This window comes from Hipposideros armiger, unplaced genomic scaffold, assembly GCF_001890085.2.
Source record: "Hipposideros armiger isolate ML-2016 unplaced genomic scaffold, ASM189008v1 scaffold_19, whole genome shotgun sequence".
Taxonomy (NCBI): Eukaryota; Metazoa; Chordata; class Mammalia; order Chiroptera; family Hipposideridae; genus Hipposideros; species Hipposideros armiger.
The window spans coordinates 2,148,826-2,172,556 of NW_017731369.1; the positions used below are offsets into that span (position 1 = coordinate 2,148,826).

Consider the following 23,731-nt stretch of genomic DNA (forward strand, 5'->3'; position numbering starts at 1 on the left):
AGTTAACCTTATTTAGGGTCAAGGAAACTTACCGATCCTAATCTCTTTTTACCTCACGCATTATGACGGTTGAACCTTTTTACTAGGAGATTATGATAATATGTACTCCCAGGCAAATACGATATGATAGGGCCCCATTTTAGGTGTAAAAATCCCAGGAAAAGTGGTGGATCCCTCTGGGACCTTGATGGAGTTGCCGTTACTCATTCCTCTCGTCTGTGGAGTGGGAAGGTGGGGTGTTTAGTGAGTATCACTGTAACCTGTACTTTTCTGAAGTCAAACAGATTTCTTCTGGTGGGAGTATTCCTCATTTGTAGGATCGGTGCAGCCCGCCTGACTCAGCGACAACCCAGCACCCTCTGCAGCTGACACTCCTGACAATTCACTTGAATCTCCTGCCTCCTGCTCACAAAAGCCTGCTTCGTTATTCAGCCCCCCCACCCCCACCCCACTCCCCCCTTCTGAAGCAGAGCTGAGCCTCTCCCGCCCCCCTCCCACGCCTCTTCCTTAGCCGGGCGCCTGTGTGACTGCTACCTCTAAGACTTCTGTGCCACTGGGAAATGGAAATATCACTGAGTGATGGAGCCATGCGCCTCCTCCAGACACTCTCCACAGTGGCATCCTAAGTGGCATTGCGTGCAGGCAGTCCCTTACATACATTATCTTATTTGGTCATGGCAACCCCTGCATTAAAAACATTTTTTCCCCCTAACATCCCAGGGTTAATAATTGGAAAAGCTAAACCTAGCACCCAGCACGTTTACCTACTCACTGCTCACTTCCCTTCTGCTGTTGAACTTAGGACCCTGGCCACTGGCTAACAATGTTAGTTTGTCCCGGTATTGTCTGGGATAGTCACTGCTATGGGTTTAATTGTGTTCCCCAAAAAGATACGTTCAAGTCCTAACCTCCAATACCTGGGAACATGACCTTATTTTGAAATAGGGTCTTGGCAGATGTAATCAAGCCCAGATCCGCTGTCCGACCTTTGCTTGGAGAACTGGGTTCATTGGGTTCAAGAATCATTCCAAGTTACGGTTAACTTTCAAGAGGTCAAACCGTGTGCCATGGCTTTTCCAAGACTGGCTGATTCACACCATGCCACAGCCAGGAAAGAAAAAAAAAAAAAGATTATTGACTAAGAAACATTCATTTCTGTTGCAAATGACTAGTTGGGGCTAGTTGTTGATTATCTCACCTCTGTTGTCATTTGTATTTAGAAATGGCTCATAAATTTGCTTACGTGGGTCTGGTTTGTCCTCTAAAATGAAATGATTACACTGCAAATAGTTCTAAAACCATACTGTGATTTGATAGCTTCCATTTTATGGAGCTCCGACTATCAGGCACTGAGTTGGGTGCTTCGTTTTCTGTAGTTTTCACGATAAACTGGTGGAGTCCATTTTGCAGATGAGGAAACTGAGGCTGTGGCTAGCTAAAGGAAGTTAGGTGCCCAGGGTCACACAGCTCGCATGCGTGCAAGCTGGCTTTCAAACTGCAGTCTTCGGACCCAAGACTAGTCCGCCCTGCTTGTCTTCGTGCTAACTGCAGCCAACTTCACAGTTAGGTGGTGGAGAAAAGCCAATACAGTGTTCATGTTTAGATATGCGTTCCGTAGAAGAGTGTGTGTGTGTGCATATGTGTGCATGTGCACGTGTGTCTGCATGTGCGCATGTGCACACACACGTATGCAGGAGGCCTATGCATATATAAGAATGTTGACTGTCACTAGTTTTGAAAATTGTCCTGAACAACCTCTCCTGCCAGGCCAGTAAATTGAGCCCAAGAGATAACTCAGGGGCTTAGTCGCAGTCTCTTCAAGTACTTGTTAAATCCCGCTGATAGCTTCATGCTTTCCCAGTGACTGGGGCTGGCTGTCCTCAGCTCTGCCCTCTGGGCTTCAGGAGAAGCTTCCTGGGAGCCGGAGGAAGCGGGAGGTGGAGCTGCGAGACTTCCCTGCCTTGCAGTGGGTTGTTGGGACTGAGGCCGTTTCTCCTCCAGCCCCCCAAAAGAGGGCGGAGCATCTAGTGTGGCTCTCTGCGCCCTTGTCCCATAGCGCAGTCAATGCCTGTCTGGTCTTCCAATGATTAACCATGTGACCTTGGGCGACCACATCACCTCCCAGGCCAACTGCAAGGGGCAGTGTGGCCCAGTGGGAGCTTACCTCATTGCTTGCACATAGTGTGACCTGGGCCCCCTCCTTGGATACTCCCTGCGCTGCACCTGGAGGCCTTTGCCCTGACTGGTCCTTCTGCCTGGGGTGTCTCTGCCCAAATAGCCACACTGCCCACCCCCTCACTTCTTTTTGCTCTTTTCTCAGAAGTTACCTAATCAGGTTTCCCTGGCTGTCACATCTAAAATGTTGACAGACATCTCCCGCCCCCCCCACCGATGTTTTCTTGTTCCCTGCCTTACTTTTTGTCCTTAGCTGTTACCAGACTCTAACAGACTATTTCTTTTTCTTTTTATGATTTTAATTAAAAATATAGCTAACATACAATACGAGGTGTGATCAAACAATACAGTGAATGTTTAAATAAAAAATTATTACAGTAAAAGACACATTGCCATTAATCCCCCTCAAAATACTCCCCCTCACTTTAAACAATCTCATCTCATCGTTCTTGCCACTTTCTGAAGCAGTTCTGGAAGTCCTCTTTCATGAGTGTCTTTCATTGTGCTGTCGTGGCTGCCTCAATGTCCTGAATCAATTTAAAACGTTTACCTTTCATGGTCATTTTGACTTTGGAGACGAGCCGGAAGTCGGAAGTTGCACAGAGCAGGGGCTAAGTCAGTGCAGGGCAAAGGGAAGTGCTAGTCTGAAAGAGAAGGCAGGTAGACGCCTTCCTGTTCCCTTACCTGCCTATCAACCTTGAGCATCCTCTGGGCAGCCAGAGGGCCTCAGATGGGGAAGGTCCTGGAGACTAGTGATTTCTGTTTCCTGTTCTCTGATTTTGGGCAGGTGAGGAGAGGGGCCTGTGAGAGCCCTGCTCACAGCTCTGCTGCCACCCCTGTGTCTCCACCAGGGTGGAGCTGGGGCGCTCGTCTCTGTCGGGGTTCCTGCACCTGGGCACGTCCCGGGCAGCCTGTGGTCAGGTTGCGTCTCATGGCCAGGACTTTCAGGAATGTACCCTTTAGACCACACAAGCAAGGCCATACATGCCCAACTGTAGTGAACTCTGAACTCTTTAAAGGAGTGTAACCTTGCATGGAGCCCTCAGTATGGATATGTCACCCTAAGTCTCATTCGCTCCCCTTGCTTTATCAGTTCATTCACTATTTGCATTTCTTTTGCACATTGTTTAGATTCTTTGTGTGGTTTATTTTTAATCGGGGCATGTGCCCTTTTAGAAGTCTAGTTTGTAAGGGTTTTATTTGTAATATAAAAATATTAGTAATCCTTTTTCAAATCAGTTGTGTAATCATTGTTACCTCTTCCTACTTCCTTTTTCCTTCAGCCTCTTGATTTTGTGCAGGGTATATATTGATATATAGAAGTTTTATAGTTTTCTGTGGTCAAATGTGAGTGTCTTAATTAGTAGTTTCTTAATATGTCTAAGTAGTTTAAAAAGTGCTTCCAAATTTCAAGGTTGAGCAAACATTCCCCATTGTTTGTTTGTTTCTTTCTTTCTTTCTTTCATTCTTTTTTTTTTTTTTTTAGCATATGGCTGTAAAATTAGTCTGGAATTAGTTTTTGGTATAAGATACGAGGTGGGGCATAATGCTATTCTTTCCCTTCAAATTGTTAACTGATTGTCTAGTGTTCACTGAATTTCCACTGCTTTACAATATCACTATTACCATATACTAAAATTTTTCAAGTATGTGCTAAAGTCTCTTTTTGGCTTTCTGTTAGTTACTATTGATTTTACGTGCTCGATCTATTACTGTGCTGTTATAGTTATTCTATATTCCTAGTGATTTAAAGTTAAGCCCCTTCGTTTTAAAGATGAAGGAACTGAGACACAGAAAAATCAAGTAACCTGCCCAAAGTCACACAGCTAGATGGGGATCTCCAAATCTCATATGCATATAATTTCCAGCATATTTGACCTCTCATAGTACCATGCCTGGCACATAAAAGCCATTAATCTATTAATTATAAAAGAATTATTTCCATCGATGTTATTGCCTCCCTGTAAGGCACGTCCTTACTGTAGTCATATATTCTTGAATTTTGAGGATGTTCCCAATGGCAGAAAGTCAACTCTGTTGCCCATCCACCTGATGCATTATTGAATAGCCTCAAACTCTAAAAGAGCTGATAAGCTATTATAGTAATAAGAGGTTATACACTTGAACATTCTCATGAGCTACAAGGACTCTGGGTCAATTCATGTGTCCTGGCTTTTGAGAAAATTGTACACTCTGACTTAAAGATAATCTTGGATCTCCTCCCAGAGAGCCGTGTCCCCCAAGGGCCTAGAGAACCTCATGATGAGAGACCTTGTGTCTGCAGTATCCTGTAGTGTGCACCCCTGAGTCAACATGATCCCATCTGCAGAGACCCAAAGCACCTCTTACCCCAGGGTCTTCAAAGCAGCCATAAATAGCCAATATAAAGATTACTGTTTCTGGGGCCGGCCGAGTGGCGCAGTGGTTAAGAGCTGGCTTGGGACGCCAGAGGGCCCCGGTTCGGATCCCACATATGAGGGCCAGTGACACTGCCCTCCACAGCTAAGATGCTGAACAACAGCTCAACCTGGAGCTGGGCTGCTGTGAGTCGCCGGCAACGGCATAGGCTGCAGCCCCTGTGGCAGTGGGTTTCCATGGGCTACCGTGTGTAGCCAGAGCCAGCAGCCAGCGTGAGTGGCCAGCAGCCGCCGTGAGCAGCCGTCCAGAAGCTGGCGACTGATCTGCCTTGCCTGGGAAGAGCGCAATGATGGTGCCAACTTGGGCCAGTGAAGCAACGTCCTCTACAACTAGACTGAAGAACAAAACAACAGCAGCTTGTCTGTTCCCCTTCCCCCAATTCCCCAATTAAAAAAAAAAAAGTTCATATTAAAAAAAAAAGATTAATGTTTCTGTAAAAACTTTGAAATCAGATAAGTGTTAATGACTTTATTTTTTATTTTTTAAAGATTTTATTTATTTATTTATTTATTTATTTATTTATTGTTTAGCTGAGCCATCCTGCTACCTGTTGGCAGCTCAGCGGCTGCTCAGCTCGGGCTGGACTTGAACCGCTGTTGCTCAGAGCTCAAACTCTTGAGCGAGCTCTTAACCAACTGAGCCACTCGGCTGGCCCTGTTTTAAAGATTTTAGTGGGAGGGAACAGCGTTGGGGAATTGGGGAAGGGGAACAGACAAGTTGCTGTCCTTTTGTTCTTCAGTCTAGTTGTGGAGGATGTTGCTTCACTGGCCCATGTTGGTATTGTGATCATTGCGCTCTTCCCGGCTGAGGCAGATCGGTCACCGGCCTGGACGGCCGCTCACAGCAGCTCACGCTGGCTGCTGGCCGCTCACGGTAGCTTATGGCAGCCCGCTGCAGCCCCACTGCAGCCTCTGCCTTCGCCGGCGACTCACGGCAGCCCAGCTCCAGGTTGAGCTGTTGTTCAGCATCTTAGCTGTAGAGGGCAGTGTCACTGGCCCTCATATGTGGGATCCGAACCAGCAGCCCTGCTGCTCAGAGCTCGCGCTCCCAAACCAACTATCAACCAACAAGCCACTTGGGCGGCCCAAGTGTTAATGACTTTAAAATTACATGAAGAGAGACCTGGTTGCCATGAAAGCTAAAACCTGGTTCCTTGAACACATTTGGAGGGTGGCGACCAAAGGCACTTGGTGCTTCCCATCCTTACTGCTGAAATTGGAAATCTCCGTCTCATGTCATGCACCTGGGCAGAGGTGTGTCCCCTGTGCCCGCCTGCAATCTTGAATGTGGGGAGGTAAACCCAGGCTGTATTCATATCGACTGTCGGGTTGAAACCATCTTTCCTCATGCTCTGTAGGAAGCTGTGCTTGATAGTTCCCTAACTGGAAGTAGGCGGTCTTGATTTGGAACTAAGTCAAGAGGGAGCTTTCAGCTGAAGAGAGAGGTGTGCAGTGTGAGAGGAGGTCAATCACAAGCGTGCATGCTGTGCTTCTCGTAGCCTCTGCTTCGACCCAAGGCGGGGAGAGCAAGAGTGAATCTCATCCCCACTTCCCCAGGGCCCTACATTTGCACTGGGGTATTAGGACAAATGCCAGGAAACGATCAGAGAAAAATAAGAGAGAGAGCAAATATTTATGCATGGCAGATGTGTTTTGTTGGGGTGGGACTGCCTCGACCACCGTGTTGAGAAAGGTTCTTTGGTTGGGTTTGAGCTCAGCAGGAAAGAGGGCTTGAAATCTATTTTCCTGAGGAGGAGAGGGGGCAGCGATGTCTCAGACATAGCAATCTATAGGACATATAGGATACAGTACTCTACAGAGACACACAACTGTGGGCTGAAAAGACACTACAAAGAGGAGAAGGTAGACCATGAAGCCTAGATAAAGTTTTTTATTTTTATGGTTAAGAAATATGAATGTAAAATATTCACAGTGCAGAAAAATAGACAAAGAAAGTCATCAGGAATTCTGTCCAGAACAATAAATCCTGTTATTTGTGGCTATTTTACTTAGTCTTTATCTAAATCTCTCTACATTTTAACATATTTTCCCAAATACATAAAACTTGATATCTGCTTTTCTCTTTTAACAGCTTTTGCTATTTATTCATTTTTACATGCCTTGAGGCAAGATTTAAAAAAAAAAATAAGCCCAAGGGCACACCTTGGTGCCTTCCTCACCAGTCAGTAACTCTGAGCATTATAAATTCATCTCCAAGAATGTAATATTCCCATGTAGTTTATCTTTTTTTTTCAGTTCAGGTAAAATACACGTAATGTAAAATTTACCATTTTCACCATTTTTAAGTGAATAGTTCAGTAGCGATAAGTATATTCATTGTTATGCAACCAATCTCCAGAACTGTATAGTTTATTTTAAATGAAGTCCTGGAGCCGACCCCATGACAGGCACCTGGTTCATGACCTTCAGATGCGGTGGATAGAAGCTAGGGCAGGAGGCCAAGGGAGAAACAGCAGGAGCAGAGACCTTAGCCGTAGGCTTGATTGCCTCCCCTTTTATGTCCCATTTTACAGATGATGAAACCGAAGCACAGGTTGTCATTGCTTTTTTAGGTTAAATGTTATTGAAACGTAACACACATCCAGAAATGTGCAGTCTCCCTACCCTCCGCCTCATGCTCCCCAACCCCAGGGGTAGCTGCCCTCCTGACTTCTATTCCAATCCAGGTGTCTTGCCTGTCTCGGAGCATCACATAGGTGCAGTCATTCAGCATGTATGATTTTGTCTGGTGCCTTTTGCAGATAGGATGTTTGTGTGACTTTTCAGGGAACTTGCTGGAGACCTCAGCGCCGGTCGGAAGCAGAAGGGGGATGTAGAGTTGGGTCTGCCCCATCTGCTTTTAGTGGGCACATGGCAGTGCAAGTTGACTTGGGATGTGGGGGAATCCCAAGAAATAAAGTTGGATGGAAATGGCCAGATCTGGGGGTTCATGCATGTTCAGCAGAGGAATTAGACGTGGGTGTTCTAGGAGCCACTCCTGTTGAGCCAGCAAAATGACCCGCAGTGTTCTGAGTGACAGCGAGACATTGGGGAGGTGGGAGATGACTGGGGGAAGTACAGAGCCAGGGTCAGCCAAAGAAGTGAAGACTCACAGAGCGAGGATTCAGTCTTGGGTAGGTGGGGAGCATGAGGTGTACGTGGGAGCCGGGTGAGACTGGGGAAAAGCCCAGGTGTTCTGGATGGAACAATAGCAGTGATAACTGACGCGTGGCAGGGGCTTGCTCTGAGCTGGACCCTGTGCCCAGCACACTGTATATCTCATTGCATCCCTGCCACAACCCCCTGAGGTAGCTACTACCATTGTACCCATTTTTACATGGGAAAACTGAGGTTCCATGGGTGCAATGATTTGCCCTAGATTGGGTATCTAGAAGGAGGAGAGGTGGGCTTGGGCTGTCTCATTCTCAGAACTTCACCTGTAACCACCATGCTCCATGGCCCGCCCATGGAAACTATGGAGTAAAGACACCCATGAAACCAGGAGCCAGCGTTGGGGTCCCCTGCTGCCAGGAGCCTGAGTAGTATAAGCACAGAGAAAAGGCTGCCGTTTCTGACTACAAGGGGTTGTTGGAACAAAGTGGAAACACTGTTGAAACCGGTTTCCTCATCATTAGTGAATGTGCTGTGGGTTAGCTGGAACTTTTTCAGTGGATTTGCTTGAGGCCAGCATGTATCGCCATATTCTTACTTTGTAAGCTGAGTAAGTTGATATATGCAATTTAAGAAGAGCCTGGTTTTGGTAGTAAGTTGATTTGATTACGGTTTTATAAGATTTTGTTGGTCTGGTCTTGATCCTGTGGATTTCTCTTGGTTTCAGTAATTTTGGGGTGGTGATCTATCTGCTGCCATTGAAGCCAAGTCACAGTGACTTTCAGTGCACCCAAAAGAATGTGTTAGAATAGCCTCATTCCAGAAAAATAGAAAAAGGCATTAAGGTGGAAATAGCATGTGACATCTCCAACTAAGACTGTGTTACGATCTCAGGCAATGATATGATTATCTGATTTTATTTTTTTCACAGGCAAGTTGATTCCTTCTAAGGTCATTAATGTTATCTGTATCTAGTGGAAATTGTGTCCATTTTAAATTAAAATAAAAGTAATGGTGTCCATCTGTTTTTGAAAACCTTAATCTATTAAACCTGATGGAATCAGTCCGTTCACAAGTTTGTCATGGGTCAGAACAGCAGTATTTATATTCACACACACAGGAAATTCGATTAGATAACGCAGAGGAAGGGCACACACACGGATGGGACACGATTATCCTGAATGCAGCAGGCAGCCTGGATTCTCCAGGCCGTTTGAATGTCATATTAGCTGGGGATATCCCTTTTGTGACGCAGAATCTTGCAGAACAGTTGGGTGTAGCCGCCTGGGAGAGAGAAATGCTTGCAGCTGGGATTTTCCAAGCAGGCGTCTCGATTGCACAGAAAAATGTTTTGGGAATGTCTCCATAAGCCCAGCAGTCTGAGGATTTGTGCAGAATGGGGAAAGGCTTCTAACCAGGGTGGCCTTGGGGTTTGATAATGATGGGCTGGGGCAGCTGCAAAGTGCCTGGCTGTCCTAGGGGGCCTGACAAATGTTTGCGGGGCCCACAGTGATGGAGGAAAATGAGGGCCATTTTGGAAGCACAGGCTGCAAAATCAATGTTTTCAGCTGGGCATGAGAGGCACGTGCATGCTGAAACTCCTCTCCTGCTGAAGAATCCCGTAATGGTTCTGCATTGTTTTTAGGAATTGCTCATAATTCTTGACCTGGGTCTCAGGGCTAGGTACAGTTCCACATGGACCTGTCTCTTCTGCCTCTTCATGTCCCATCCGGCTGCAACCAGGGAGTCCCATTTCCTTTGCTCAGGCAGCCAACCTTCTGACTGCCTCAGAGTGCATGCTGTCCTTTTTGCAAAGACCCATCTCCTCTTCCATCTTCACTCCCTCCCTTCTAATTCCCTTCCAGTTCTCAGCTTCAGTGCCACCTCCACAGGGGACCTGTCTTGGTCTTCCCTGATGCCCTCCCTACCTGTGATAGATATGAATTCTGCTCATGGGCTTTATAGCATGAACACAATTCGCATGAAGTAATGATTTGTTTGTGGGTGGTTTTGTTTCTGTACGTGCTAGGTCACCAGCTTCTAGTTCCCAACTCTGTCCCCAGCTCTAAGTACCATGCCTAGTGTGTACTAGGGACCCACTAAATCATGGATGAATGAATGATGGAGACAAACGTTTGCAGTGAATGAGGCTGAATGTAGTTGTCTGATTTGCAGAATAACCTCAGCCATCTTGAAAGGTCCCTTTGAATGCTGCTTCTTGGTGAATTTGTCAGACATGCAGCATTTCCAGCTAAATGGAGAAACAAACCAAGGGCTAAAAGCAGTTGGTTGCTGTGGCAGCTCAGTGCGTACATTGACCTTGGTGTCTGGTCAGAACATGCAGGTTTGATGAATCCACCGACTGTTTTTAGTCCTGCCCATTGAAGATCTCAGGCCCACGAATGCCTTTGACCATGCCATTTGCTTGCTAACTCTGGCTGAGGCAGACAGCTGTTTCTTTGAAGCCCTTTAAATGTTTCTTATTTCCAGTGTTAATTTGATTTTTTTTTTTAAAGCTGCATGCTTGTCAGGCTCTGGGCTTACTTGTTTTATATGCTGAATTCTTCTGTTAAATCTTGTTGATCAAATAAAACTCAATTATATACTTAATATGTACATATATTCTTCTTGTGAAAAATGATGCCTTACAGAAAAGTGTCAAGTTCCCCTCCCTACACCTCCAGTCCTGCTCCTACCCGACATTCCATCCTTCCAGTCTTTTTTCTATATATTTATATTCACACAGATGGCTCCATAGAAGGTATATGTATATACTCGTATATGTATAAATAATTTTATATGGTAGTTTATTTATTTAAATATAAAAGGAACATTGTAGTACGTATCTTTTTGTAATTTACCTTTTCACTTAATAAGACTTTTTTGAGATGTGTCCATGTTAGTTCTGTAGAACCGTATCAATTGTGCTGTCATGACTCACACCTCTAACTTTAAATGGCTGAAACTTATTTAATAGATTGGCTAGGACGCTGACACCCTACTCCCTTGGCAAGTCATGCTGGCTGGTGCAGGGGCTGCTCCAGGAAACCCCTGCACTGTTCTTCCAGCGACTTGTGTGTTACCAAGAGCCAGCTGTGTCTGTTCCCAGGCCTGGTTAGGCTGGTTATTGGTGTCACTGTAATCACACAGTTTACTTGAAGATTACCTCAACTTTTGAAATGTGAGTGTGAAAAAATAACATGGTCCTTTTTATGAAAACTGAATGGAATGCTTAGGAAAGTCTCAGTAGAGTGCCACTAAAAAACAATAGCTGCTGTAAAAGGGTGGAGAAAGCTGTGACAGTCAGATGGCCTTGTGAAGGTCTTTAAAGAAATGGGAACCGCAGGTGTCAATTGCAGCTTGCTTGGGGTTTATGTGTGGAAGACGGAAGGAACTTTGGGGGTGGTGGGGGCCACTGTCAAGGAAAAGGCTTTGGCCCAGCCATGAAAGACGGAGAAGAGGTGCACGATTTACATATTTTCAGTAAAAATAATATGTCTATTTCATTTTGTGATAATGATTGACTTATTTTGGGTTCATCACCCAATCACTGGCAGCTGTGGACCTGGCTCATTCTGTTGTTACTACCTCAAATTCCATAAAACGGTCCTTCCTCCAACCCCAACCCCGCCGATGGATGTGAAGGTCATTTCTTGCTTTTCACTCTTTTTTTAAAAAGATTTTTATTGGGGAATTGGGAGGAGGGAAACAGCATTGGGGAATCGGGGAAGGGGGACAGACAGGTAGACAAATTGCTGTTTTTGTTCTTCAGTCTAGTTGTGGAGGACGTCGCTTCACAGACCCATGTTGATATGATCATTGTGCTCTTCCCAGGTGAGGCAATCGGTCGCCAGTCATTGGTCGGCCGCTCCCAGCGGCTCCCAGCAGCTCACACCAGCTGCCGGCCGCTCACGCTGGCTGCCAGCCACTCACATAGCTCACGGCAGCCCACTGCAGCCCCGCTGCAGCCTACACCATCGCCAGCGACTCAGCAGCCCAGCTCCAGGTTGAGCTGTTGTTCACCATCTTAGCTGTAGAGGGCAGTGTCACTGGCCCTCAATGTGGGATCCGAACCGCAGCCCTGCTGCTCAGAGCTGGCACTCCCAAGCGAGCTCTTAACCAGCTGAGCCACTCGGCCGGCCCTTGCTTTTCACTCTTAAACACAGCACAGGAGCAAACAGAATCTCTTACTGAGATTCCTGTGCACAAATCAGTTGTGAGTAGATGCTGAGATGCAGAATTGCTGGTGTGGGCATTCTTCATTTAAACGAGGCTGGCACTAGCTGATTTTGAAGTTGAAGACTTCCATGCTGGGAGCCCCAAGGAGGCAGGAGTAGTCTTTCACCTGTGAATGAGGGTTCCAAATGGGGGGAAGATGTTCAGTGCACAGATATTCACTCGGTGCTGAGGCCTATTTGTTCAGCAAGCATTTCTCGAGCCCCATTTGTGTGCCGGCGACTCTGTAGGCACTGGGGGTGGGAGAGTCTCAGTACAGGGTGCCTGGTCTTGAGAAGCAGGAAAAATTATTCTGTATTTGGGAGAGCAGACTGCACGAATGTGGTTTTCTAGGCCTTAGTCTGAGGGTCATATTCTCCATCTGTCTTAGTCTGCTTGGGCTGCCATAACAAAATACCATAGACTGGGTAGCTTAAACAGAAGACATTTATTTTTCACGATTCTGGAGGCTGGACGTCTGAGATCAGGGTCCCAGCACGGTTGATTCCTGGTAAGGGCCCTTTTCCTGGCTTGTAGATAGCTGCCTTCTCTCTGTGCTCTCACGTGGCCAAGAGAGTAAGCTTTGGTCTCCTCCCCCTCTTATAAGGGCACTGATCCTATCATGGGGGCCCATCCTCATGCACTCATCTAAACCTAACCTCTCAAAGGCCTCGCTTCCCAGTACCATCACTTTGGGGGTTTGGGCTTCAACCTAGAAATTCGGGACACACACACACATTCATCCCAGCATGGAAGAACAGAGAAGGAACATTTTACAATAGGGCAGAATGTATAGGTTGACTTGTGACTTGGCTCTTTGGTACTGGTGGTATGAATTTTCTATCCTAGGTTTAGTGAAATAAATGGTAACTTCAGGGACCCATTCCAAAGACTGTTTGTCTCACCCCTGCTGACTTGGAATCTGTGAGGTGGGAAGGGCGCAGGTCTGGCATTATGGACCGTATGTCACTCCTGGTTCTGCCGATTGCTTGCTGTGTAGGCCCTGGAGAAGTTGCTTCACCTCTCTGGGCCTCACTGTCCCCATCTGATTGGCGTGCTGGGTCAGGCTTGGGGAGCCTGCAGACAGTATGGTCCTGAGATGGCACAGAGATGGTCAAGCTTCGTGGCCACCTTTGCCCTGAGCAGAATGGTGCCCTGCCCCATCAGAGCCTCGGCCATACGGCAGCCAGAGATCCCTCTTTGTTGGCCCCATGAGAACATTTGGAGACAATCATATGCGCCCCCACCGATGGCTTCTTGTTGCTAAGACACTGTGTTGCCCAGCCATCCTCATGTCAATGTTTAGGGCTGCTCAGGACTTGGCCGCAGCCCTTCTGGGCCCTGCTCAGTATGTGTGTGGCCCTGGCTTGTCCTCGCAGAGTGATAGGACTGAATGTGCCAGGAGGGAGTCAGGGCTGTGGGGCAAGAGTGGGACCCTTGGAGCTAGACGGCCTGGGCTCAGATTCTGGCTAATGCCCTGTGAAAGTCACTGCCTCCCTCTGTGCCTCAGTTTCTCCATTTAGAGTTAGTGTGAGGGTAAAACGAGCTGCTATAATTTTATAACAGTGCCTGGCTTCTATATCAGGCATAACAAAGATGGAGTTTAATTCTCTAGGACAAAGAGAAATCCTTATTTGGCTCAGGCAGCCTCTCCTTCAAGGAAATAACTAAGTTCGAATTCATTGTTTAAACACTGACTCCCTCCCATCTAGCTGTGACCCCTGAAGTTCCTTCCGTTTCAATTTCTACTTTCTCTCTAAGGAAAAGGGTTTACTGAGCTAATTGCTGGTATGAACCATATCGCTGGGGGAAAGGTTTATCCTACTTAGAATGCAACTATTTTAAGGAACTTTAGCACATTTTTATTTGCATCCACCTGCCACAAGACAGCTTCGTTGTGAAAGAGCCTCCTCGGGGTAACCATTCTCCTTAGAAAACAGCCTATCAGCTCAGGAGAGGGAGGAAGGACAGAGCGAGTACGGACGGTTGCTGTGGGAAGTTGCCCCATACCCCGATTTTTCCGTCCTTCATGGGGTTCCTAGGTCACTTCCACCTCCGGCACTGTGGCTCTGGGTTTCTGAAGACAGACCCACACTTGCCTTTTAAATGAGGGTGATGGAGAAGGGAGAGAAAGTTGCATTTTAAAACGAGGCTCATCCTGGAAAGTTGGGAAATTCAACAATACTGGGTTTTTATCGCTAAGTCTCTGTGATGCCACGTGTGGTCGACTGGACCTGTGAAGGCGGTATTTTGAAAGAATTACCCGTAGAGCTGTCCCCTTGTCAGGGGCTGTGTGTGCGCGTGTGTGCACGCAGGAGACCTCTTGTTTGTAAATATATGCTCCTCCCAACAGCCTGGAACTGGCCTCCCAGGCCTCTAGGAGGCTATCAGAACACATCCCCTTTACTGTGTCGTGGAGCCTAGGGGCACACATTTCTGCTGTGGGTCCAGTGAAGGGACCCAGGGCTGTGTGTGTGTGTGTGTGTGTGTGTGTGTGTGTGTGTGTAGTATATTTGTGTGCATGTGTGTGTGTATGGTGTGTGTGTGTGTGTGCGCGCGCGTGTGCGCATGCGCGTGCAAGCTCCTTGTCTCCAGAGTTGAGTAACTTTATGAATGGTACTCAAAACCCTTCTGTCATCCACAGTACAAAGTTCAACTCCCTATTTTCCTGGCAGAGAAGGCCAGATTTGGCCCAAACTCAATCTTCTCATTTTTATCTCCTGCCAGTTTCTTACCAGGCACCCTGTTCCCCAGCCACAAACAACCCTTTGCCGTAGCCCAAAGATCCCATGATTTTGTGCCCTTTAGACCTTTGAAGATGCCAGGACCACAGCCAGGGATCCCCTTTCTTTCTCTTTCCCGGCCCAGCGCACACAGTGTGGAGCCTCCCAGGCCAGCCCAGGCCGAGTCCTCCCTCCACTGGGCCCTTGAGCCTTCCCATCCTCGTGAGACGCCTTCCCACGTGCACCACTGGGTTTGATTTAATGCATCCGTCATCCCGGCAGATGCCTTGCTACCTGAGAACACGTGCAGAGCCTGACCCATCACCAGCACCTAGCACAGTGCCTGGCAGAGGGTCCACCCCAGTGCTCAGCAGAACGAAGGAAGTTCAGGTTCATGGCATGATGCTTACGTTGTGTGGCCGAAGGAGGCCCTGGCAAAGGGCATCAGCATCACTAATAGTGTTCGTGTATTGGGTGCTACTCTGTGGTGGGCCCCATGCTTAGCACTTCACCTCGATGAATGCATTTCATCTACACCACCCCGTGAGGCGGGTGCTGGCTTTATCCTCCATTTACAGATGGAAGAGTGAGGCTCAGGGAGGGAAAGTGACTTGCTCTCGGTCACACAGGTTATATGCGGTGGGTCCTGGATGCCCATCATAAAGGAGGGCCCGTGACCACGCGACTGATGTGCTTCTGTTCTGGACACCAAACCCTCCTTGGCGTCGTTTCCATGTGATGATGGCTTTTGAGCTCTAGCCACCCAACTTTCTTGGGTATAGGAACCACCTTGCCTTCCCGCCCGCCCGTGTGTCTCAGGATCTTTGCACAGGATTTCCACGTGCAGTTGGATTGCAAGCCTGGGTCTCAGCTGAATGAGAGCACACATGGCCCCTGCATGCTTGTAAGAGAATTCCTAAATTTGCTTCAAGTGGTGCCACCCCCCTCACTGGAGGCCTACCTGCTGAACACAGGGAGAATCCACTGTGACCTACATTGAAAGGAAGTGGGACGGCTGGTGGGAGGAGAAACACAGACGAGGCTTGCCGCGAATGAGAGTGTTAGAGAACCCCACAGCCAACAGTCAGGGATGAAAGGCATTTGATTTATAATAGCATCTCACATTCATCCTCATTCTTAGGAGTTATAATTTTTCCTGAAGCCTCCTGGGGACCCTGCCGCCTGAGCAGGGAGTCAGGGAACAGCAGCCCCGAGGGAACGAGGAGCCCCAATCCTCTCCTCTGAGTCCAGAGCAAACAAGCATTAGGGGAGAGGAAAGGACGCTCGAGAAAGAATGTGTGGCTTGCTGGCCGCAGAGGCTCACCCTGTTGACACCAGGGGAGACAGAGCCCAGGATGTGGGGGACGGGTGGTCACTTCAGTGAGACGAAGGAATTGGGCTGGAAATGCATTCAGAAACCAGCTCAGGGGAGTGTTTCCTTTTCATCATAGTCTTCCTTGGGCTTGGTGGGGAAGGGAAAGAGGGTCTGAGCTGCAAACCATTTATTCATTCGTTCATGCATTCATTTAGTCAGTTAATATTTGTTGAGGGCCTATGTTCCCAAAACCAACTTTCACAAAACGTTGGGGGATATAGTGATGAGCAAAAACGAACTGCTTCCTGCCCTCAGGAAGCTCTCAGACTACTGGAGAAGATTGATATCAGACAGTTAAAAGGCTGGGTAATAAAGTAGGCAGATGAACATCATTCATTCATTCATTCAACCAGTGGGCACTGAGCATATCGCACTAGGAATTGCTGGAGACCTGGGCTGTCCAGTGTGGTAGCCACTAGCCACATGTAGCTATTCAAATTTAGTTAAACAAAGTTAAAAATTCAATTCTTCAACTGCACAAGCCCCATTTCAAGTGCTCCATAGCCACATGTGGGTAGTGGCTCCCGTACCAGTGCGGATATAGACCATTTCCATGGTTGTGGAAAGTTGGATGAACAGCACTGCTCTAGGCTATAAAGGCGACGTGCTCAGAAAGGCCCTCTGCCCTTAGAATGGACGGTCTCGCAGTATTGGGTAAAGACCAGCACATGTTCCATTACTATACAGGGTCATGCGTGCTGAGATGCGGGTGCACAGAGGCAGGGTAGCTGAGCCTGGCCTGCAGAGGCGGGGATGTTTTGGCAAAGTCTCAGTCACATGAAGAGGGTATGGGGCAAAGGGGAGGGGCACAGTGTTCCAGGAAGAAGGAGGAACATGTGTCAAGGCCTGGCCTCTAGAAAGGTTGGAGAGACAGAAGGTGTTTAGTGTGGCTGGTTGTAGACCTAGTGCGTGTTTATGTGGTTGTGAGTATGGGGTGTGTGTGCCGTGAGGGACCAGCTGGAGGTGGACAGAGACCACGCCATACAGGTTCTTGAATCCTCTGCCGCCTTTGGAGACAGACCCCTCCCTGGGTGTGCAGGTGGAGGGTCCCACCGCCAGGGACAGCCAGCTTGGAGGGGGGTCCAGTTTGCAGGGCCAGGGGAGGGAGGCATCTTGCTCATAGGGACAGGCTGCCCTCTCGGGCAAAAGCTGGGGGTGGCAGGTGGGGAACGGCAGAGGGAGAAGGAAGGGGAGGGAAGTATCTGCTCTGAACTGTCTCTAGGGTTCAGACACGGGCGTCTGTGCATTCAGCCCTCAAGAAGACCATTCAGGAAACACGGCCCCTTTTCCCCTTGTGGAACTGCGGAAGGAAGGCGAAGCAGAGAGCCTGGCTTGTGATTCTGGGGACGTGAGGGGGGATTTGGCATCTCCACGGGGCAGTGGGGCCCCAGGCCTGGGACCAGCTGGTGCTCCTCACCCCGTGCCCCCAGCTCCGAGTGTCATGGGAGAGAAGGAAGGCAGAAGAATTCAGGTGGAGTCAGGCAGCCCGTTCAGCTCTGTTCTTTCCCGTCACCTGCGCAGGTCACAGCCCCTGTGATCCCAGCTTCCTTCTCTGCAGTCTGATAACAATAATGTCGCACTCTAGGACTACTGGGACGATGCTGAGATAATAATGGCTGGCGTCTGATGTTTAGCAAGGGCTTACCTTGAGCCAGGCATTGCGTTCCATTCTTTACACCAGGATCTCGCACCCTCAGCACTGGGCTTGTGAAGCTGGATCATTCTCTGTGGTGGGGACCGTCCTGTGCATGGTAGGACGTTAGCAGCACCCTTGGCCTTGACCTGTCAAATCCAGTAGCACCCGCCCCCACTGTGACTACCAAAAATGTCTCCAGACATTGCCTAAAGCCCACAACTGAGAACCTCTGTTTAACACACATGGTCCCATTCTTTCTCATAACGACCCATTTGAGAGACGAGGAACCGCCTGCTATCAGAGCTAACAGTCAGCACTGGGATATGAACCCGGGTCTGTCTGTCTGGGCCTCGGCGCTCAGCCATGAACTCTGTTTTGCTGTTGGCTGAGCGCATAGTAGGTGATCACTGACCTTAATGATGATGGATCACTGGCTTATTCAGTTCCCAAACCAGACCCTCTGTTCTGGGATATAGGAATGAGCGGGGGGAGGGGGAGGTGTCAGGTCCCTGCTGGTCCAGCCCCCAGCTGGTCCCTGATTTCCTTGACCTGTAGTAGCCCCAGGGGACCAGCGTGAGGGTTTGAGGGAGCCATTTGTACTTCTTAGGCAATGATTAACCCAGCTGAGCTGGTAAATCATTTGATAGTCAGAACTTTACCCTGGAAAATGCCAGCCTTGCAAATGCGGGGCCATTTGTCTCACATCTGCTCTTTCTTCATCAAACTTTCATTACCCGCGAGGTCAGACGCAGTGCTGAGGGCCGTTGGGAAATTCTTCTCCAGTGGATGCCTCCCTCTTTTCCTTGCCAGCCCTAGTCTGCTATGTGTCCCCCGAGAAACTGTCCCACCTGAAGGACTTTCAGGGCTGGGCTTTGCTGTGTTTGTGTGTGCGCGTGTGTGTGTATTGGGGGTGTTGAAGAAGTGGCCCTGAGAGGCAGGCCTGAGGCCTCCTTGTTTATTTATTGTCTTTGGAAATGACCGTCAGTGATGAAATCGCCCCCAAAGGGCAGAGGTGGCAAGGACTGGCCTTTGCTAAAGCTAGGGTCTGGACCGACGGAGCCAGAGCAGGGCCCGTGTGCCAGCAGTCACAGGGTGCTGTCTGGCCCCATCGTGGGTGACTCCGTGTCCTCTTTCCACTCTGTGCTTAGAATCCATGTGTGTATATGTGAGTACATGTGTGTGCATGTATTAACATTCCCGTGTGCATACCTGTGTGCTCATGCACACGTGTGTACATTTACATATGTGCATGTGTGTACATTTCTGTGTGTGCCCATGCTAGTACTTGAATGTGTGCACACCTATGAATGTGTGCGCCTTGTACATGTGTGCCTGTGTTTGTGCATACATGTTGCATACATGTGTGTGATATGACCCCGCCCCGTGGTTGTAGGACTGAGATGATAACATACGCCAGGCACCTGCCACATGCTGTTGTGAACCCTTCTCCTACCCTTGTACTCACACACGGTGGATACAAACGGACATGGATTTGACACCTTTGTGTGACCTGAGGCTAGTCATGCAAACTCTCTGAGGCTGAGTGTTCACATCTTTGAGATGGGAGAATAAAAGAGCAACTTTGAGGAGTTTCGATGAGGATCATGAGTGATGGATGTGTATGGCTAGGGGCCTGGCTGGAGAGGGCAGTTAGTAATGACATGTCCTCCCAGCGTTGGGGAGATGTGGCCTTGCCGCTGGGGGTTTGGGAGGGCAGTAGGGACTTTAGTTGCCCCTCCTGCTCTCAGCTCTGAAACCTTGGCAGCATCGGGCAGGACCGTGTAGACAGGTCTCGTCCCACCATCCATGCTCTTGGTGTGGCCCAGTCACGTGGCCTGGGTGCCAGGAGAGGCCAGAACTCACTGGGGCTGTTTGTGCTTCCGTAGCTTGCCTCAGAAATTATTAGAAAGCTGAAGTCAGGGGCTCTGGAGACCTTGGCTTTGCCCACTGGTGACCACAACACTGTCATTCTTATGTGAAGCTGCTGCTCTTTTCCCTGGTGACAGCCCCCAAAGATCTCCATGTTTGCCTAGGAGAGGACAAAGAAAATTCCACCCCCATTTTTTACACCCCCGCCCCCCCAGCTCCATCAAATAAATCCAGAGAGTTCTTGGTAACCATGGACAAGCAAAAGCCAAGAAAAGGGGAGTATTTTCTCTGCCTCACCACTGTTTTCTGATTAGTCACTCCTAGCTAATTAGCAAGTGACAAATGGGACAATAAAGCTCTGAAAATATCCATCGATTTCCTAGAATCCCAGCCACAGACATGGCAGAGGGCCTGGCAGAGAAGCAGAGATAGAAGACTTTTGTGGGTCCCCAAGAAGGAAGCACAAAGGACCAAGTTGCGCTGGGCATACCGATAGGTGGCCACAGGTGGCTGTGGGTGTGAGCCTCAGAGACCCACGAGGGACACAAGTGGGAGGAGTCGGGGAGCTGCTCCGGCTTCCCTTTTCCCTCCATACTGTCAGGAAGAAGTGAGTTCACTTCACCGTCATTCGATGACTAAGGTAGACTTCCCGTGTCCGAGGTAGAAGTTGTCAGGGGACCCTGGGGACATTCCAGGCATCTGTGACCCTGGGGACATTCCAAGGCGACACCTGTTTCTAAAGATGCTGAGACCCCTCAAGTGGACAGGTCTGCCAGATGCATGTGGGTGGCAGTTGCTGCTGCTTCCGTAGATGGGCCCCTCGTCTGGATGGGTGAGGTTGTGCTGCTGTAACCAGTGACCCCAATCCCAGGGGCGTAGATGGTTTGCTCTTGCTCAGTAGTCTTGTCCGTGGAGGGTCAGCAGGGTCCGGCTCTGCACGGGCAGCATGCAGGGGCTGGGATGGCGGAGGCTCTCCCATCTGGTTGTGCTGTTACCTCCGCACAGAGCTTCAGGGTGTGTGGGGGCCGGGGGACTGGGGCTCAGCACTGGCAGGGCAGCCCCTCAGCCTCAGAAGTGACTCATGCCACTTCCTCTCACACTTGATGGGCCAGAACCAGTCATGTCACCGTGGCTTGGCCTCAGGGGGCCAGGACTCTCATCTTTTATGTACCAGGAAATAGGACGAAACCAGGACTCAGTGCCATTAGTAATGTCTGCCATATCACGAACATGGGTTCCGCGGGGCTGACAATGGCTGGCTGGAGGTACAGAGAGTGTCCTGCAGGGGTGTTTTCATTTCTTATGGCTACAGTGACAAATTCCCACAAAATTAGTAGCTTAAAAGCACACAGATTTTATCAACTCATAGTTCTGGAGGCCAGAAGTCCAAAATGGGTCCCCCGAGGCTAAAATCAAGGTGTCAGCAGGGCCATGTTTCCTCTGGAGGCTCTGGGAGAATCTGTTTTCTTGCCTTTTCCAGCATCTAGAGGCTGCCTGCATTCCTCAGCTTGTGGTGGCATCATTCTGACCTCTGCATTTGTTGTCACATTTTGTCCTCCACCTCTGACCCTTCTGCCTCCCTCTTATAAGGACCTTGTGATGACTTGGGGCCACCTGGATGACCCAGGTTCATCTCCCCACCCCAGGGTCCTTAACTTAATCCCACCTGCAGAGACTCTGTGGCCAGGTATGGTCACATATGTACAGGTCCCAGTGATTAGGGCGAGGACACCTTTAGGGCCTGCAATGGGCCAGCCCTCGTGTAAGAAACCACGTGACCTCCCTCTGCCTCCCCTTCCTTCTTCCTCCGTTGCTCTTGCTTTCCTGCTAGACGTTGTGCTGGGGTTTGGGCATGATGAAATCTCTGCCCTCCGCTCCATTCCTGAGTGGAGACCGATGTTCAACAGGAGTTTTGTGGGCACCTTTTATCAGGCGGCCTAGCTCCTCTGGGGAGACAAGAGTGGCGTGTCAGCCGTGATCTGAGGATAGGAGGTGTTAGGAGAGCGAGCTAGGGCATAAGTTATAAAGATGGGTTGCTCAGCCACTTGGTCCCAGCACCCGGGGCCTGAGCTCCCTCTACTTCTAAAAGTCACTCCTCATTTTTGTCTGTCCTGATTGCACCTACTCTGTTACCAGACCCCTCCGCCTGCTGCTTTTCTGGAAGGGGACAGCTTCCTCCTTGTCCTGGTCTCTGGCCCTGGAGCGAGCCATGCCTCCAAGGAAGCTGGCTGGACTTGGCTGCGGGGATGTGGGAAACAGGACCCAGGGCCATATTTGCAAAAGCAACAAAGTTGAAAGCGGGGCCCGGCAGGCTGGGTTCAGCTGTTTGCTCTGGGGGAAGCGCCAGCCTCAGAGATGCCTCCTTCTTCCTCGGGCCAGAAAGGGGGATTGTCTCAGACTCCTCTGATGAAGAACATATATTCTAAACAAACCCTGCTGCCGGTCCTGGTGCCAGCCTCAAACAGGGGAGGCGACTGTGACATGCCGTGGCCACCCCCCCCACGGCAGTGGGTGAGGTTGCTCAGGCCAGGGGGAGAGCGAGACCTCTAAGTACAGCCTAGAGATAAAAGCTGGGCGCACTCTGCTGGCTTCAAACACACCTTTCCTCTCAGCCCTGGAGATGCCATTTGTGCTTTCCCTTTCCTGCGCCCTCGTCCCCTTGCCAAAAGCTATAGGCAGCATAGCCAAGATTCCTCTTTGGGGTGGAAAAATCAAAGAACGAGGCATGAGCTTCTAATTAGCAAAGAGAGACAAATCGCTGGCAGAGGGACCACCCTCGGCTTCGTGTGCTGCAGCCTCCCGAGGTCCCCTTTATATCTCGGGCCCACATTCCTCAGTGTTCAATACCCTCCTGGGCGCCAGAGCCACTGAGCAAGTGTTTCCAGTGGGCTGTGGACAGAAAGGTAACTTTCCACGTCAGAATCAAATCCTTGCCAGGGAGGCAGAGAGTGCCCTGCCGGCCGGTGTGACGTGGCCTCCTGTACCTTCCACTCAAGGCACTAGAGCAACCATATTCATTAATTATTAAGTTAATTGTTTGTCTTCCTTGCTAAGTGCAGTGAGGGCAGAGACCCTAGTACACAACTGGTGCCCCATAAGTGTATTTGATGGAACCTAACTTTCCTATAAGCATTAAGGTTTACCTCTGAATTAACAATTGCCAGGTATGTAGATTAACATTCAGAGAAAATCTCTTCAAAAGGCATTTCTACCTTTTATTCTGTACCTGGGCTCATTTAATGCAAGGGGAAGCTAGGGAGCAGGGAGAATCAGAGAAACTTCCTGCATCAGGGGATATGCAGTAGATAAGTGATGATAACCGTGGCATCTGCTCTGGCACACCCCACAGCTGTTGTCAGGGCAGACATCAGTAATCAATCACCAGTCTTTCCAGTTGAGCCCAGATACAGCTGCAGAATCCTTCACAACACACTTCCAGGCACTTGAGATGTTTGCAAAATCCCAAATCGGCAGGTATCTCCATCTCATATAATTCATCTCCTACTTTATCTCCAGATAGCTCACTCTCTGACTCAGGATAGTCCCTGCACTTTCTCATTTTCTTCAGTCACCAGCGTCAACAAGTATCTTGCTTCCTCTGGCTACTTCACTGGCCATGTGACCTTGGTCAGGCCACTTTATTCTTCTCCAGGCCTTAGCTCCTTGTCTGTAGAATGGAGGTAACTGGTAACATCTATCAAGACTCCGTGACACCCAACCAAAGCATGGACTACTTAGCAGAGTGCCTACTAGCATCTAGTGGGGACTCAAGAAATGATAGCAATTTTAAACTATTGGGTTGTCGGAAAAGTCATGATGCATTTTTGCAACGAAAAACAGGAAAAATACGTCATGACTTTTCCGACAACCCAATACCTCTGTCTTCACCCCACATCCTCAGCAGACTGGAGCCCTGGCAGGAGGTAGCGCTGGGCGTGCATTCCCAGGTGCCTGGCAAGCCCTCCTCAGCTCACTGCTGCGGCTGAAGGGAGTCTCACCCCAGCATTCTCGCACCTTGGTGCCCCACCCCTGAATTTTTGCTTCCCAGCCCCAGGGACCCATCCCACACTGAAAGACCTCATTTCAGGTCTGCAGCAGCCAACACAAAGCCAGAGGGAGAAGAAAGCCTGTCATTTCCCCTCTTGCGGAAATCCACAAGAAATGTTTCCGATGTTGTCACAGTTATAATAAGCAGCAGGCATCACCCAGG

General features: G+C 49.1%; 1 protein-coding gene and 1 long non-coding RNA gene across 2 annotated transcripts in view; one reads left to right on the forward strand and one right to left on the reverse strand.

Annotated features, from left to right (window-relative positions):
• Positions 1-23,731, forward strand: part of CMIP (c-Maf inducing protein) — a 238,680-nt gene that overhangs the window by 72,444 nt on the left and 142,505 nt on the right. The window lies entirely within an intron of this gene.
• LOC109378583 (uncharacterized) lies at positions 11,844-18,232 on the reverse strand. Its single transcript, XR_002123015.1, has 3 exons — positions 18,065-18,232; positions 17,662-17,758; positions 11,844-12,048 (listed from the first exon to the last, which is right to left on the reverse strand). It is a non-coding gene; the product is annotated as an uncharacterized LOC109378583 (long non-coding RNA).